The 13,475-nt window shown below is 41.0% G+C and overlaps 1 protein-coding gene across 9 annotated transcripts in view; it reads left to right on the top strand.

Annotated features, from left to right (window-relative positions):
• Positions 1–13,475, top strand: part of KANK1 (KN motif and ankyrin repeat domains 1) — a 227,983-nt gene that overhangs the window by 22,001 nt on the left and 192,507 nt on the right. For 8 of the 9 annotated variants that reach the window (XM_077148324.1, XM_077148333.1, XM_077148332.1 and 5 more), the window contains exon 2: positions 8,460–8,509. The exons of the other annotated variant lie outside the window; for it this stretch is intronic. The gene's annotated coding sequence lies outside the window, so the exon portion shown is untranslated. The remainder of the gene's footprint in view (positions 1–8,459; positions 8,510–13,475) is intronic. 9 annotated transcript variants of the gene reach the window in all.

Genomic DNA, 13,475 nt, shown 5'->3' with positions numbered 1-13,475 from the left:
TCAAATCCTGTCTACAAAGGAGAAGTAGTTTATTGCAGAGATTTGTTTGCCTTTGCTTAAACTTGATTTTCTTTTGAGCCAGCTCAACATCACTGTTTTACGTAGTTATTCTACTTATTGGCTTGATCAGTATTCTGAAACAGCAATCTTAGATATGGTATCTCTGTGTAAACTTTTGTTTGATTGAATTACGCTTCTACTAGTATTAACCCAGAAGCCAGCAGAGAGGGCCAGCAAGTGTAGCCCTGTACCTGCCCATGGAATAGAGAAACCCAGATGAAAGCTAGCTGCCTTTCTTCTGAAGAATTGTAAATTCATAACTAATTAAATCCCCTTATAAAAGCCAATCCATTTCTGGTGTTTTGCATTCCAGCAGCTTTAGCAGACTAAAACAGACTTTGGTACCAGAGGAGTGGGGTGCTGCTGCATTTGCAAATGCAAAACATGTTGAAATGGCTTTTTAAATGGATATGGGGAAGATTCTGGAAGAATTGTGAGGAGAGTGATAGAGAAAGCCTAGATTTTTTGAAGAGACTGTTGGTAGAGATGTGGAGTGTAAAGATACTTCTGTTGAAGCCTTAGACAGAAATGAGGAATGTGTTGTTGCAGATTGGAAGGAGGGTGACCCTTGTTTTGAAGTTGCAGAAAGTTTGGCATGGTGATGGATATACAACTATGTGATGATATTGTGAGTCACTGATCGTAACCACGTCAAGAATGTTTGTATGTTTGTTTATTGGGAAGGAAAAAAAAGTCCTGGTGCTGGGTGAAAGAGAGCTTTTGAATTCAATGATCTGGGATGCTTTACTGGGAGATTTCCAATCTGGGTGTGGAGACTAGAGCCCGGTTTCTTTTTGAAGCTTATAGTAAAATGCAGCAAGAGAGGGATAATTTAATAACTGAGATTTTGGATACAAAGAAATTGATGGTCTGGAAAATTCTGGGCTTCCAGAAAGTGAGATTCCAGAGAAAGTGCTCCATTTGAGGATTTAATCAAACATGGAACCAGTCTTTCCATGTCATTGCAATCCTGTAATGACAAGCCAGGATTAGAGATGAATTAACAAAAAAGTATTTGTGGAAACTCCTATTGTCTGATGGCTTTGATCCCTGTATGCTGCATGGCAAATCAACATATTTTTTGCGAGACCTGTATAAAATGGAACCACTGCCGGTGTGGACTGGAAGGGACAGAAAAGGACAGATTGAAGAAAAGAATAACCTCAGAGGCAGAACTGTGGAAGCTAAGGTCTAAAGTCAAGAAACCTCGGGCCAAGAGAACAGATACATCTGTGCCTGTGGAGGGGGTGGGTTTGCCCTGGAGGAGAGGACTGGCCTTCAGCCTCTATGTTCAGAAGGAGTTCTGGCACTGTAGGCCTTGGAGAAGTTGGAGCACATCCCTTGGGTATTGAAGGGAGCCTGGCTGCCACCCCATTGTTCTGAAGGGGTTGAGCATGTGCCCTGGAGATGGCAGAGTATCTGGGTGACACCCAGATGCTTGAGGGCTGAGAAAAAGGTGGTCTCCCCATTCTCCAGTGTTGCAATCCAGTGTTTGGAGAGATTAAGGCAGCTGCATAGGCTCTTGGAAAAGGTGGGACTGCCGTTTTCTAAAGCCCCAAGGACAAATGACTCTCAGACTTGGAAATCTAATGGAGTTTACCCTGCAGGTTTTCAGAATTATTTAGGCTCAGTGACCCCTCTTTCCCCTTCCTATTTCTCATTATGGTAATGGAATCGTTTATCCTATGACTGTTCCTTCTTTCTATATTAGAACCAGATAACCTGCTCAAAGTTCACAGGTCCACGGCTAGAGGAGAATTTTGCTTAAGACAGACATGCCTGTTCCTGAATTTAATGGGTTTTTTTTACTATTTTTGAGTTGACATTGTTATATGTATTGTTACTGAAATGATTTAAGTCTTTTGTGATGTTGTGATGAAATGAATATATTTTGTAAATGGAAAGAGTTAGTGCATTGTATGCTGGATAGATGAGCATTGTTAGGTGAAAAAATATGTTATTATTTTCTATTTAGAGATTAAGTGTGATTTAAGGTGATGTGTATAATTGCCAAGTTGACAAGGGGTGGACATTGTAGTAGTTAGGTTCAGGTGTCAACTTCGCCAGGTGACAGTACCCAAAATCCAGTTGTTCTGTTGCTGTGGACTTAAATCATCAGCATGTGAATTTCATCTGTGGCTGATTATATCTGTGGTTGGCTAGTGGGCAGTGACTTCCACAGTGAGTGATGTTTAATTTGATCATGTGGAGAGTTAAAGGAAGAGTCAGAAGACAGAAGAGGAGCCAAACCTATACATTTGGAGATACAGAGAGGAAGCACCTCAGAGAAAGCTGTTTGAACCCAGAAGCCAGGAGAGAAGGCCAGCAGGCATCACTGTTTGTTTTCCCATGTGACAGAAGAAAACAGATGATGAAAGCCAGCTGCCTTTCTTCCGAGGAACTGTAGATTTGAAACTAAATAAATCTCCTTTATAAAAGCAGGTCCATTTCTGGTGCTTTAGGAGAAGCAAACAAAAGCACCATACATCTTGGCGATCCCTTAATATATAGGTACAATTTTTCCCATTTTATTTCTTCTAACAGCAGCATAGATTTTCTTTTTATGGCTGTACCATATTTGTTTAACCAGTTTCCTATTGATTTTATTTCCAACAGTGCTACAAGGGAAAACTTTATCCATATATTATTTTGCTCACATGTGATAAAATTCTAAATGTAGATTTACCTGGTGAAAGGCTATGTGATTTGTACTTGTGATAGATACTGCCAAAAACTTTCCATAAAAGCTGTACTAATAGATGCTTCCACCAGCAACATTTTTTAAAGTACCTGCTTCTTTACCCCTTGCCAGCACAGTGTGTTGTAAAACTCCGTGATCTTTGCCAGTCTGATAAGAGAAAAATGAATCTCATGTGATTTTTAATTTGCGTTTCTTTTAGGAGGTTGAACATCTTTTCATGACTCTATAGGAGCCATTTGTATTTACTTTTCTTTGATCTGTTCATCTCTTTTGCTATGGGGCTGTTAGTTCTTTGTTTTTTTGTTTTTTTTTTTTTTGCATAGGCAGCACCAGGAATCAAACCTGGGTCTCTAAATTGTTTTCTTTCAGGTTTTTTTTTTTTTTTTTTCATGGGCAGGCACAGGGAATCGAACCCGGGTTTTCCGGCATGGCAGGTGAGAACTCTGCCTGCTGAGCCACCATGGCCCACCTGGGGCTGTTAGTTTTTGAGTTGTATCTCTCTATATAGAGGATCTATATGAACTGCCGTTGTTCCTAGTTTGATTTTTAACTTGGATTATGGTGCATTTTTTCCATGTAGATGGACTTATCAGCTGCCTATATTAAAGCCATTTAATTTTTAATTTTTTCTATTGTGAAAAATAACATACATATAAAAAAGCAATAAATTTCAAAGAGCACCACAACAGTTAGTTATAGAAAAGATTTCAGAGTTTGGTATGGGTTAAAGTTCCACAATTTTAGGTTTTTTCTTCTAGCTACTCCAAGACTCTAGAGACTAAAAGAAATATCAATATAGTGATTCAAGAATCATATTCATTTGTCAAATCCTAGCTTCTTTTTTATAACTCCACCTTCTCCCTTCATCATTTTTTTAAATTATTTGTTTTTTATTGATATATATTCACATACCAGGTAATTATCCAAAGTATACAATCAGTGGTTCACAATGTCATCATATAGCTGTGTATTTATCATCACAATTTTCCTTTTTTGTAAAAAACATATATACAAAACAATAAATTTCAAGGCACATCACAATAGTTGTAGGACAGATTTCAGAGTTCCGTATGGATTACAATTACAACATTTTAGGTTTTTACTTATAAATGCTCTAAGATACTGAAAACTAAAAAAAAAAAATCAATATAATGATTCAGCAATCATACTTATTTGTTAAACCGTGCCTTCTCTGTATAACTCCACCATCACCTTTGAGCTCTCTCCCACTGTTTATGGGTGTTTGGACTATGCCCATTCTAGCTTTTCTCCATGTTTGAAGGGGGCTGTCAATAATATAGGATAGAGGGATGAAACTAGTTGATGTTCTGTGGAGGCTGGTCCCTCTGCATTCAGGACTTAACCTGGCCTAGGGACCCATCTGGAGGTTGTAGATTTCTGGAAACTTATCCTAATGCATGGAACCTTTGTAGAATCTCATATAATGCTTTAGGTGTTCTTTAGAATTGACCGGAATGGTTTTGGTTGGGGTTTGGCAGGTTATGATAGGTAGCAATGTCTAACTGAAGCGTGTGTAAGAGCAACCTCCAGTGTAGCCTCCTAACTCTGAACTCTCTCAGCCACTGATATCTTACTTGTTAACACTTCTTTTGCCCCTCTTAGTCAGGATGGCATTGTAGATTCCAAAATGCCAGGGCCAGGCTCATCCCCGGGAGTCATCTCCCATGCCTCCAGGGAGACTTTCACCACTGGATGTCATATCCCATGTGGTGGGGAGGGCAATGTTTCATTTGCAGAGTTGGGCTTAGAGAGAGAGAGGCCACATCTGAGCAACAGCAGAGGTCCTCCAGAAGTCACTCTCAGGCGCACCTGTGGGTAGGCTAAGCTTCTCCGCTATCTCCATAAGCTTCAGAAGAGCAAGCCTCAAGATCAAGGGCTTGAAGGCCTTTGAATTTAATGCTATAAAGAGAAAGGCCTTCCCTTACTCATAGATTATTTTTTTAAAATTGTCTAAGATTTCTTCTGGCACTTCTGTGGATTGAGTTTTTTATGTTTAAATTATTCATCCACCTTGAAATTTGTTTTAGTGAGAATGGGTCCCAGATGGCTGCTGATTTTCCCAACCAATTTATTTAATAATTTATTTTGCCCTTTTGATTGGAAATGCTGCCTTTATCATATACTAAGATCCATATGCATTTCTTGACTTTTCTGTTCATCTATTCTGATTGTAACACTATTTTAAATTGTTGAGGGGATTCTAACATTTTTGCATTAGGGAGGATTAGGTTTATTTTTAGATACTTTATTTTATTGTTGATAATAGTGTTGTAAGCCATCAGTTTTGCAGTGGCATTTAAAAATGAATTATGCTATCCAGAATATATAAAGAACTGTTAGGACTCAATAACAAAAAGAGAACCCAATTAAAAAATGGACAAAGACATTTCCCCAAAGAAGATATACAAACGGCTAATATGTACATGAAAAGATGCTCAACATTATTAGTTATCTGGGAAATGCAGATTAAAAACTATGAGATATCACTTCATATCCACTAGGATGGCTATTATTAGAAAAACAAAAAAGGAAAATAACACCTGTTGGTGAAATGGTGGAAGAAGGAGTCCTCATACAATGTTGGTAAGAACATAAAATGGTGCAAACGCTACAGGAAAACAGTTTGGTGCCTCCACATGACACACACATTCCAATTCTGAGTATATATTTCAAGGAATTGAAACAGGGACTCAAGCAGATAGTTTCACACTGATGTTTATAGTCACGTTATTCATAGTAGTCAAAAGGTGGAAGCAAACCAAGTGTCCGTCAACAGATAAATGGATAAACAAAATGTGCTAACACCATACAATGGAATGTTATTTAGCCATAAAAAGGAATGAAGTTCTGATACCTGTTACAACATGGATGAAGCTTGAAGACATCATGTTGAGAGAAATAAGCCAGACACAAAAGGATAGATATCGTATGATTTCACTTATATGAAGTAATTAGAAGAAGTAGAAACAGAGAGTAGATTACAGGTTTAGAGGAGCTACGTGGGGTGGGGAGGGGGAGGTTAGGGTATAGGTGGGTGCAGAGTTTCTGTTTGTGATGCTGAAAAACTTTCAGCAATGGATGGTGATGGAAGTATAACGCTGGACGTAATAACATCACTCAGTTGTGCAGTTGAAAGTGGTTAAAATGCAAAATTTTGAGTTGTATATAAGTTGCTATAATAAAAGTTAAAAAAAAATCATGTACGTTTTAAAGGAAATTTACTTTAATTTTATGTAACTCAAAAGAAGTACACTGACCTAGCCTGGTAAAGGTCAGCGTTTTCTAACTCAGAGTTGCTGTTTTGTTTTCCATTGAGGGGAAACAAGATGCCAAAGCAAGGGCAAAAGCACTTAATTATTCACCTTTGTGGTCAAGATTGGATTTACAAATCAGAACACTCGGGCAAGGGAGGCAGGGATAATTATTAAATAGATCAACTGTTGCAAAGCAGAACTCCTAGTTTTGAGAATTGGATGAACAGATTTGATTGTAGGGGCTATCATTCTCAGGTGATGAAAATATAGCATCACTAGCTAGCTTGAGTGTAGCAGGATTGGTGAATTTCCATCAGTGAAAAAGTGTTTTATTTGCCTGCGATGAAAAGAGCCTGCAGTGAACCAGAGACCATTCTGAACTGTGGCCGCCTTTTGGCATTTCTCCTTGCTGTTACTCTGAAATAACCCATAAAGCAGTTGGGAAAATGGCTACTTCTATGTGTGTAACTGAGCAAGCTAAATGTTGCCATTTGTGACATCAGGAGAGAAGATAAGTTGTCTGGATGGGAGTTGTGGTGCCAGAACAGCATGCCAGTGAGCCAGGCATTTTGAAAACATCTTTTAATCCCAGTGGTGATTAGCTGAAGATATTAATAGAAGATAACCACAAACATAGACTGTGGAGTAGACTGTAAAATAATCAGTGGTCTGCTCTGAACCCTGGATGTCACTCCTTGCCCTTTTCAGCTGCATCCGGAAAGCTTGGAGGTCAGATTGGTGGGCGGCAAGACATAGACAGACAGTGTTACCTACTGATTAAAAAGTAACTAGAGAGCGTGAATCTTTTAGGAGTGCTAGGGTCTAAAACTCCTGTTTAAATCTTCCCTGCTGTCTTTTAGAGTGGCCCCAAGATCTTTCAATGATTTGTTTTAAAAGGTTCTGTGACCTCATTTTTTTTCCCTAGTGTGAAGTTTCAAAAAGGAAGCACTCACTTGAATGTTAACCTAATTGCCTTATTTTTAAGTTGATATACACTGTTGATCCTCCAAAGCAAGACATTCTTTGTTTGACAATCTTAATTAGGCTACGTGGCTTGAGCACACAGCTTGCTTATGTAAGCCTTATCCTGTGACTGAAGTAGAGTTTAATCACTGGTTTTTGAACATCTTGGAAGTGAGTAAAACCAAGTTTATTAATTTAAAAGTGCACTTCCAGATTTCTGGAGTGGATCAGAGATTTCCTTACCAACAATAGTGTCTTCATCAACTGTGCTTTTCTTACCCTTGGCCAGAAAGTGCCACTGGGTGTTGTGTCTGACAAACCTTTTGTGCACAGTTGCAGGAGGGAGGGTGGCTCTGCCCAGAGGCAGGGTAACTTGCCAAAGATAATGGGGCATCTGCACAGTTGCTGGTCAAAACAGTTTTTGGAATTGGATTTTGTCCTTCCCGGATGGGAAGTCTTTGAAGAGGAAGGCACTTTTGCATATTTTTACTGCTTTGAAGTCAGTGTCATGGAGATATTGTGACTTATTGCTAGTCAGAGGCAAAGCTGGGTCTGTGTTTTTCAAGTGCAAGAACAAAGACTTTGGGGGAACAAAAAAGGAGATAATTGTTAATTTTGTCATAAAATTTGTTGAACCCCAAGGGCAGTTTGAAGGAGTCATAGCTGTTTTTGGAATCTTTTGTTTATCACGGTACATTACATACATTAATTCAGGCTTCAGAGCATGAGATGGGGTCAGAGTTTAGGTTTGTCATTCTCTGGTTATGGGCATGTTGCTTAAACCTTTCTAAGCCTCAGTTTCCTCATCAGGAGAATGGGCATGAATGTAGTTGTGTTGACTTCTTTCTAAGGAACAATGGGAGAATGTATTTGCAGTGTCTGACAGTCTAAGTACTTAATATATGTAATCTCTTATGCTCCTGGAGGGCCAAAAGTGTGTGTGTATAATACACATGTTTTTCCCCCTTGTCACACACCCATAAAATCTTCAGTCCTGAATTATATTAGTCCAGAGTAGCTTTGTAACATCACATCTGGGTACCTAGAACATCCTGGTTTTCGGCAGATGCTGCCTGATGAGAATTTAGTGAGTGATAAGAGAGGTAGTTCTTGGGCCTAGCCAGTCAAAACGGGGCCTGCTTTTCTAGTTTCTGATGACGAGTGAGGCAGTTTGGAAGGTCATGGAAGCTTTCAACAGTTGGTGCACTTTATGTTGTTTTCCTTTTCAAAAAATAGGTTGGAATTTGTTTTCACTATCTGAGTTCATTATCTAATTTTCTCCAAGCCATTCCTCCCCTTTCCCATGTTTATGAAAAGCAAAACAAAATCACTTGGTACTCACATCATCCTTTTAGGAGGATTTGGAGATTCACTTAGCTGACACTCCCAGATTCCAGAGATTTGGGTTGAGATAAGAAGTTCACCCAGCCCCTTTTACCACTCTGCTTTTTTATCCACAGGGGTTAACAGAGGTTTGCAGCCTGGGGAGCACGGAAAAGCGTGGGCAAAGGTAAGATCCAGTTCTGTTGTCTTATGTACTCAGATAACGCATCTGCTTTGATAAAGCCTATCTTGGTTTCCTTGGAAAAGGGCATTGAGTAATAAATAGTGGGAGTGTGAAGAATGAGCCCTTAGACCTAACTTGTGGAAATTCAGAAAATGTAATGCAGAAATGTAGGTTCTTCCAGCTTGTGAATCCAAAACAGTGGGATTGTTGGGAGAACTTTTGAAACTTGTTCTCTTTTTGAAAGCATTATTGTGTTCTGAGTGTACATGTGCTTGGTCACAAAAATTTGTGCCATAATCAGATTGCTGGGGAGGCTGTGGATTTTTACTATCAACAGAAAGTAATGTAAGCAGGCACTAGGAGATTTTTTTGAAAGAACGAAGGGGGAAAATGCTCTTAAGCAGAAAATGCTGTCGGCAGATGTATATGTCTTATAAATATACTAGCAGAGAATGATTTGGTTCAGTTCTTTGCCACTTGATTTTATGTAAATCATTCCTAGGATAATTTCCTTTTCCTCTTTTAGTTAATGCAGTAGTTTGTTGGCTGACATTTAACTATTGACTCAATCCTGGGTAATAACTTCTGTAATGTATAGTCAAGACTACATATGTAAAGAGTCAGAAATGAAATTCAAATGACTTTAGTTTTGTTTTTCTTCCAGTGATGTCTTCTCCCAGAAACTTTATGAAAGTACATGCACACAAACCTACCTGTCATTCTTTCCAAGTACAAAATTCTGTGGGTTTCTGTGAACTCCTTCTCCTTGCCTGTGTAGGAACAATTGCTGTCTTGTAATTCCATGGCTGGAGATGAGTGGATGTGGGGAAGAGGGGAGGCCGAGGTAGGAAGCCAGGCCAGAGAACTAAAATGATGTCTTTCTTTAAGGATGCCCCCTCAGCCCCTTCTGCTGCTTCATGGCCGTGGGACTCACCCCATCACTTCCTGTCCAAGTTGGCACTGACAGTGGCACAGTAACTCTGCCCAGTGTTCTCAAACTGCAGTTGGCATGTTTCCAATAATAGAGTCACCCGGAGAAACAGCTCAGCCTTCTCCTGTTTTTTTTTTTTCCCCCCTGCTTCCTTGGGCAGCTCTCCCAGGTCTCAGCATATCTGTCACTTGCATTTTGGAATAGCCGCATTGAGTCCTAAACCTTGCCTTTGATTTATGTACCGTCAATATCTGGCTATCCCCCACACTTGCCCGTTTCCTTCTTTTAGGCCTAGGCTTTGGCTTCCCTATGGAAGACTGAGCAAATGTATTCCTGTGGGAGAAAGGAAGGGTATATTCTTGTCCCGTCGTTTTCCCTTCTAGACTAGATCAGGGAAAAAAAAAAAGAAAAACCTCACCTTTTTGAGTGCCTACGAGGTGGTAGGCACTGCACTGAGAATTTTTCATGACAGTCCTACAAGCTGGGAACGGTATCATCCCCGAGGGAGGTTCAGCTTGGTGGTTTGCCCTGGCCATCGGGTGAGGATGTGTAGCAGTCACAGGAAAAACACTTTACCCATTGTCGAGTGAGACACGCCGTCCAGTAAAGCTGCTGGGTGGCAGAGCCGTGCTGTGATTGTCGAGGTGCCCTCTGTGGCTTCACTTTCCTAGTGCACGGTGGGCAGCAGAGGGACCAAGGAGTCTGGTATTTGTGATTTCTGCTGTTCTTAACAATTTAGTTTTTTTTTTTCCTAAGGATATTAATATGTTCTCTCCTATGCTCATTTCCTTCTGAAGTTCTTTTAAACAGAGCATTAAAATCTAGGGCAATTTAGGTGTTTTCTATCATACTTGTCAAAATTCATTCCAGCCTCTGCCTAATACCTGATTCTAAAGCGACTTCCGCATTTGTTTTTGGGTATTTGTTACAGCAGTACCGCACTCTGGTGTCAAACACTGTGTTAATTTTGTGTATGGCTGCTGTTACAAACCACAAACTCAATGCTTAAAACAACACAAATTTATCATCTTACAGTTTCGTAGGTTAGAAGTTCAACATGGGTCTCACTGGGCCTAAACCAGGGTGTTGATGGTGCTGCCCATGTCCCTTCTGGACGCTCTAGGCAGAAGCCATTCCCTTGCCATTCCCAGCTTCCAGAGCCACCCTGTACCTTGTCGTGGTCTCCTTCCTCCACCTTCAGAGCCGGCAGTGGTAGTGTTGAGTTCCTTTCACTCTTCAAATTTCCCTTCTTTTTCTGTTTTCTGTCTGTCTGAGGGCAGCCAGCACAGGTATCTGCTTTTAAGAGCTAATATGAGTAGATAGGGCCCACCTGGTGTTCCAGCTCAGCGCAACCCTGAGACCAAAGAGCATGCCACATTAGCCATGAATTTGAATGAGGGGCTTTCATGGACAGGGGGATAATTCTTCCCGTTGGTGGCTGGTTGGGAACTGGAAGTCTGCACTCCACCCAGAACCAAGAGAGGGAAGAATGGCGAGAGGGTGACTTCCATGGTTCAGCGAGATTTTGGCTACAACGGACGCTTGTGAGATTGGGTAGACTCCTGCGAGAGCTGGTTACCAACAGGGATTAGGGGAGGGGAATTTTAATGAATGTCATGCAGGCCACTCCGTGATTCCCTAAGGGAGGGGGTCCCGGCCCCTGGGCTGCCACTCCTGGATAAGGCAGAAGAATCTCCTCCTCTTGAAGTCCTTAGCCTTGATAACAGCTGCAGAGTCCTTTTTGTCACTTAAGGTAACGCATTTACAGGTTTGGGACTTGGTGGTGGTGGGGGGGGTAGGGTATGATATTTTTCTGCCCAGCAAAGTAATGAACTCTTGGATCTTTATTTGCAGTCCTGCATACTGTAGGCCAAGCATGTAGTGTCTAACACAACATGCATTTTACTCGGGGCATATCGGTACCATTTGGCCGGCAGCATATACCTTTGTAGGACAAGTGTGAAATAAGAGAGCTGGTTAAAGGCTGGAAGCGTCCTTCTTCCCTTTGTTAGTAAAACCAAGAGATAGAGAGAGGCGAGGAGACCACTTGAATTGTGAACTGCCTTCCTTCTTGTGAAAGTAAGAAACAAAACAACAACAAAAACCTTTTGTTAATTGAAATACTAGTGTTACTATATAAAATTGAACCATCGCCTAAAAGGCTCTTTCTCCTTTGAAGACACAGCTAGGCTGCATTGTAGTTTGAAACTCTTTCCTTTTGTGGGAAAATTGGACCCCTCCATGGCATTTCATGTATTATTGCACAGGCTCTCTTGGGGGGGGGAGGGGACAGGAAGTCCCCGTCTCTGCTCACCACCTGGAATTTGATCCCAGTTCCACTCTGACAGCTGGTCAGCATGTAGGGCCCTTACAAGTTAAATCTTGTCTCAGGAAATAATTTGCCAGAAGATCAAAGCATGCACGGAGCAAGTTAATTTTTCAACAAACCACAGGTTTGGGAGAATGTAAACATTATCTCCTGAGCACTGCTAATGTCCTTGATAAATGAGTAATATTTTTTGGCTTTTTTTTTTTTGTTTCTTTAGGATTATGGTTCTGTGTTTAATTCATGTCTTAATATATGGAACACCAACTCTGATAATTTGCAGCTGACTAAGATGAGGCCCTCGAATAAACAGTTATTTATGTATTTGGGGAACTATCTCATTTGGAGCTGGGGTTCTCAAAAGGGTGGGGGAAAGGGTGGAACTTGCCCCTTTCCCCCACAGAGGACATTTCACAATGTCTGCAGACGTTATTATAATTCTTTTTTTTTTTTTTTTAAATACTGGATGACTGGGGTCACATTTCATTCTTTTTCCATGTGAATATCTTGTTATTGTAGCACCATTTGTTGAATTTTTGCTTGCTTGATTTTTTGTTTGTTTGTTTTTTTGGAGACGTGCATGGGCTGGGAATCGAACCCGGGTCTCCCGCATGGCAGGCGAGAACTCTACCACCAAACTCCCCTCGCACCCCCTGCAGATGTGTTAGACTGTCATGACTTGGGGGAGGGGTGCTGCTGGCCTCTCGTGGGTAGAGGCCAGGGATGCTGCTGCTCATCCTACAGTGCACAGGGCCCCCATGCCACCCCCCCAGCCGAAAACCTCAGTTGTGCTGCTGTTGAGAAACCATGGTTTAGAGGGACCATTTTCTGTTTTTTGCTTATTTCGGTATGTCTTACCATGGCACCTGGATTTAATTTCTTTGAGGATAGGGTAGGGTCCAAACCTTTTGTTTTTTTCACTTTAACACAGCAGTTTATGGAGTAGGGGCAAACACTGACCTGGGCAGCTGGCCCGCCTGCTCCCGCCCCTGTACGGTGTTCTTCCCTTTTATCTCTGAGCAGTGAGTTGAGGGCAGCCTTGACAGAGCCCAGGGCAGGTTGTGGCCGAATCAGCTCTGTATGGAGAGCAGAGAGAACCCAGGCCTGGGGCCTCTCTCAGCCTCTGCTTCCGTGTCTGTAAAACGGAGGTACTAATGGTACCCAACTCAAGATGACTTTGAGTGCTTGAGCAAGATGGCATTGTAAAATACACTGAGTGCTCAGTAAATGTCTTCTTTTCCCAGAGGCGCCTCATTGGAGCTGGGGACCTTGTGCATAATCCAGTGGGCATAGGACCCAATTTTTTGGTATAAATTTGCATAAAGGAGGTACAGAAATCTTAAGCATTCTAAGATTGGCCTCAACCCTATAAGGAAGGAAAAGGAAAGCAAAAGAAATTGTAGCTTTTCAGTAAAGGTTACTCCATGATTGACAGAACAATCTGAAGTGCCTCAGAGGCCCTTTTTGCCTTAGGCCAGAGCTATTTTTAAAACTAAATTGATAGCAGCTAGTTCAAGTTGGAACATTCCTGACTTAATTATACCTGTAAAGATGCCATCAAACAAGTGGGTTTTAGCAGTTTGGTGCTATTTGACAAAAGCTATTTCTTGCTTGGTATTTGTTTGAAAGTTGGCTTTAGAAACATAGGTTTAAGTTCTGACTCTGATCGTATAGGAGCCTCGATTTTTCCCATTTCAGTGGAAATAATATCC

The sequence above is a fragment of the Tamandua tetradactyla genome, chromosome 2 (genome assembly GCF_023851605.1).
Source record: "Tamandua tetradactyla isolate mTamTet1 chromosome 2, mTamTet1.pri, whole genome shotgun sequence".
Classification (NCBI taxonomy): Eukaryota; Metazoa; Chordata; class Mammalia; order Pilosa; family Myrmecophagidae; genus Tamandua; species Tamandua tetradactyla.
Note: the sequence above shows the minus strand (reverse complement) of the source record. Positions and strands in the feature narration are given on the sequence as shown.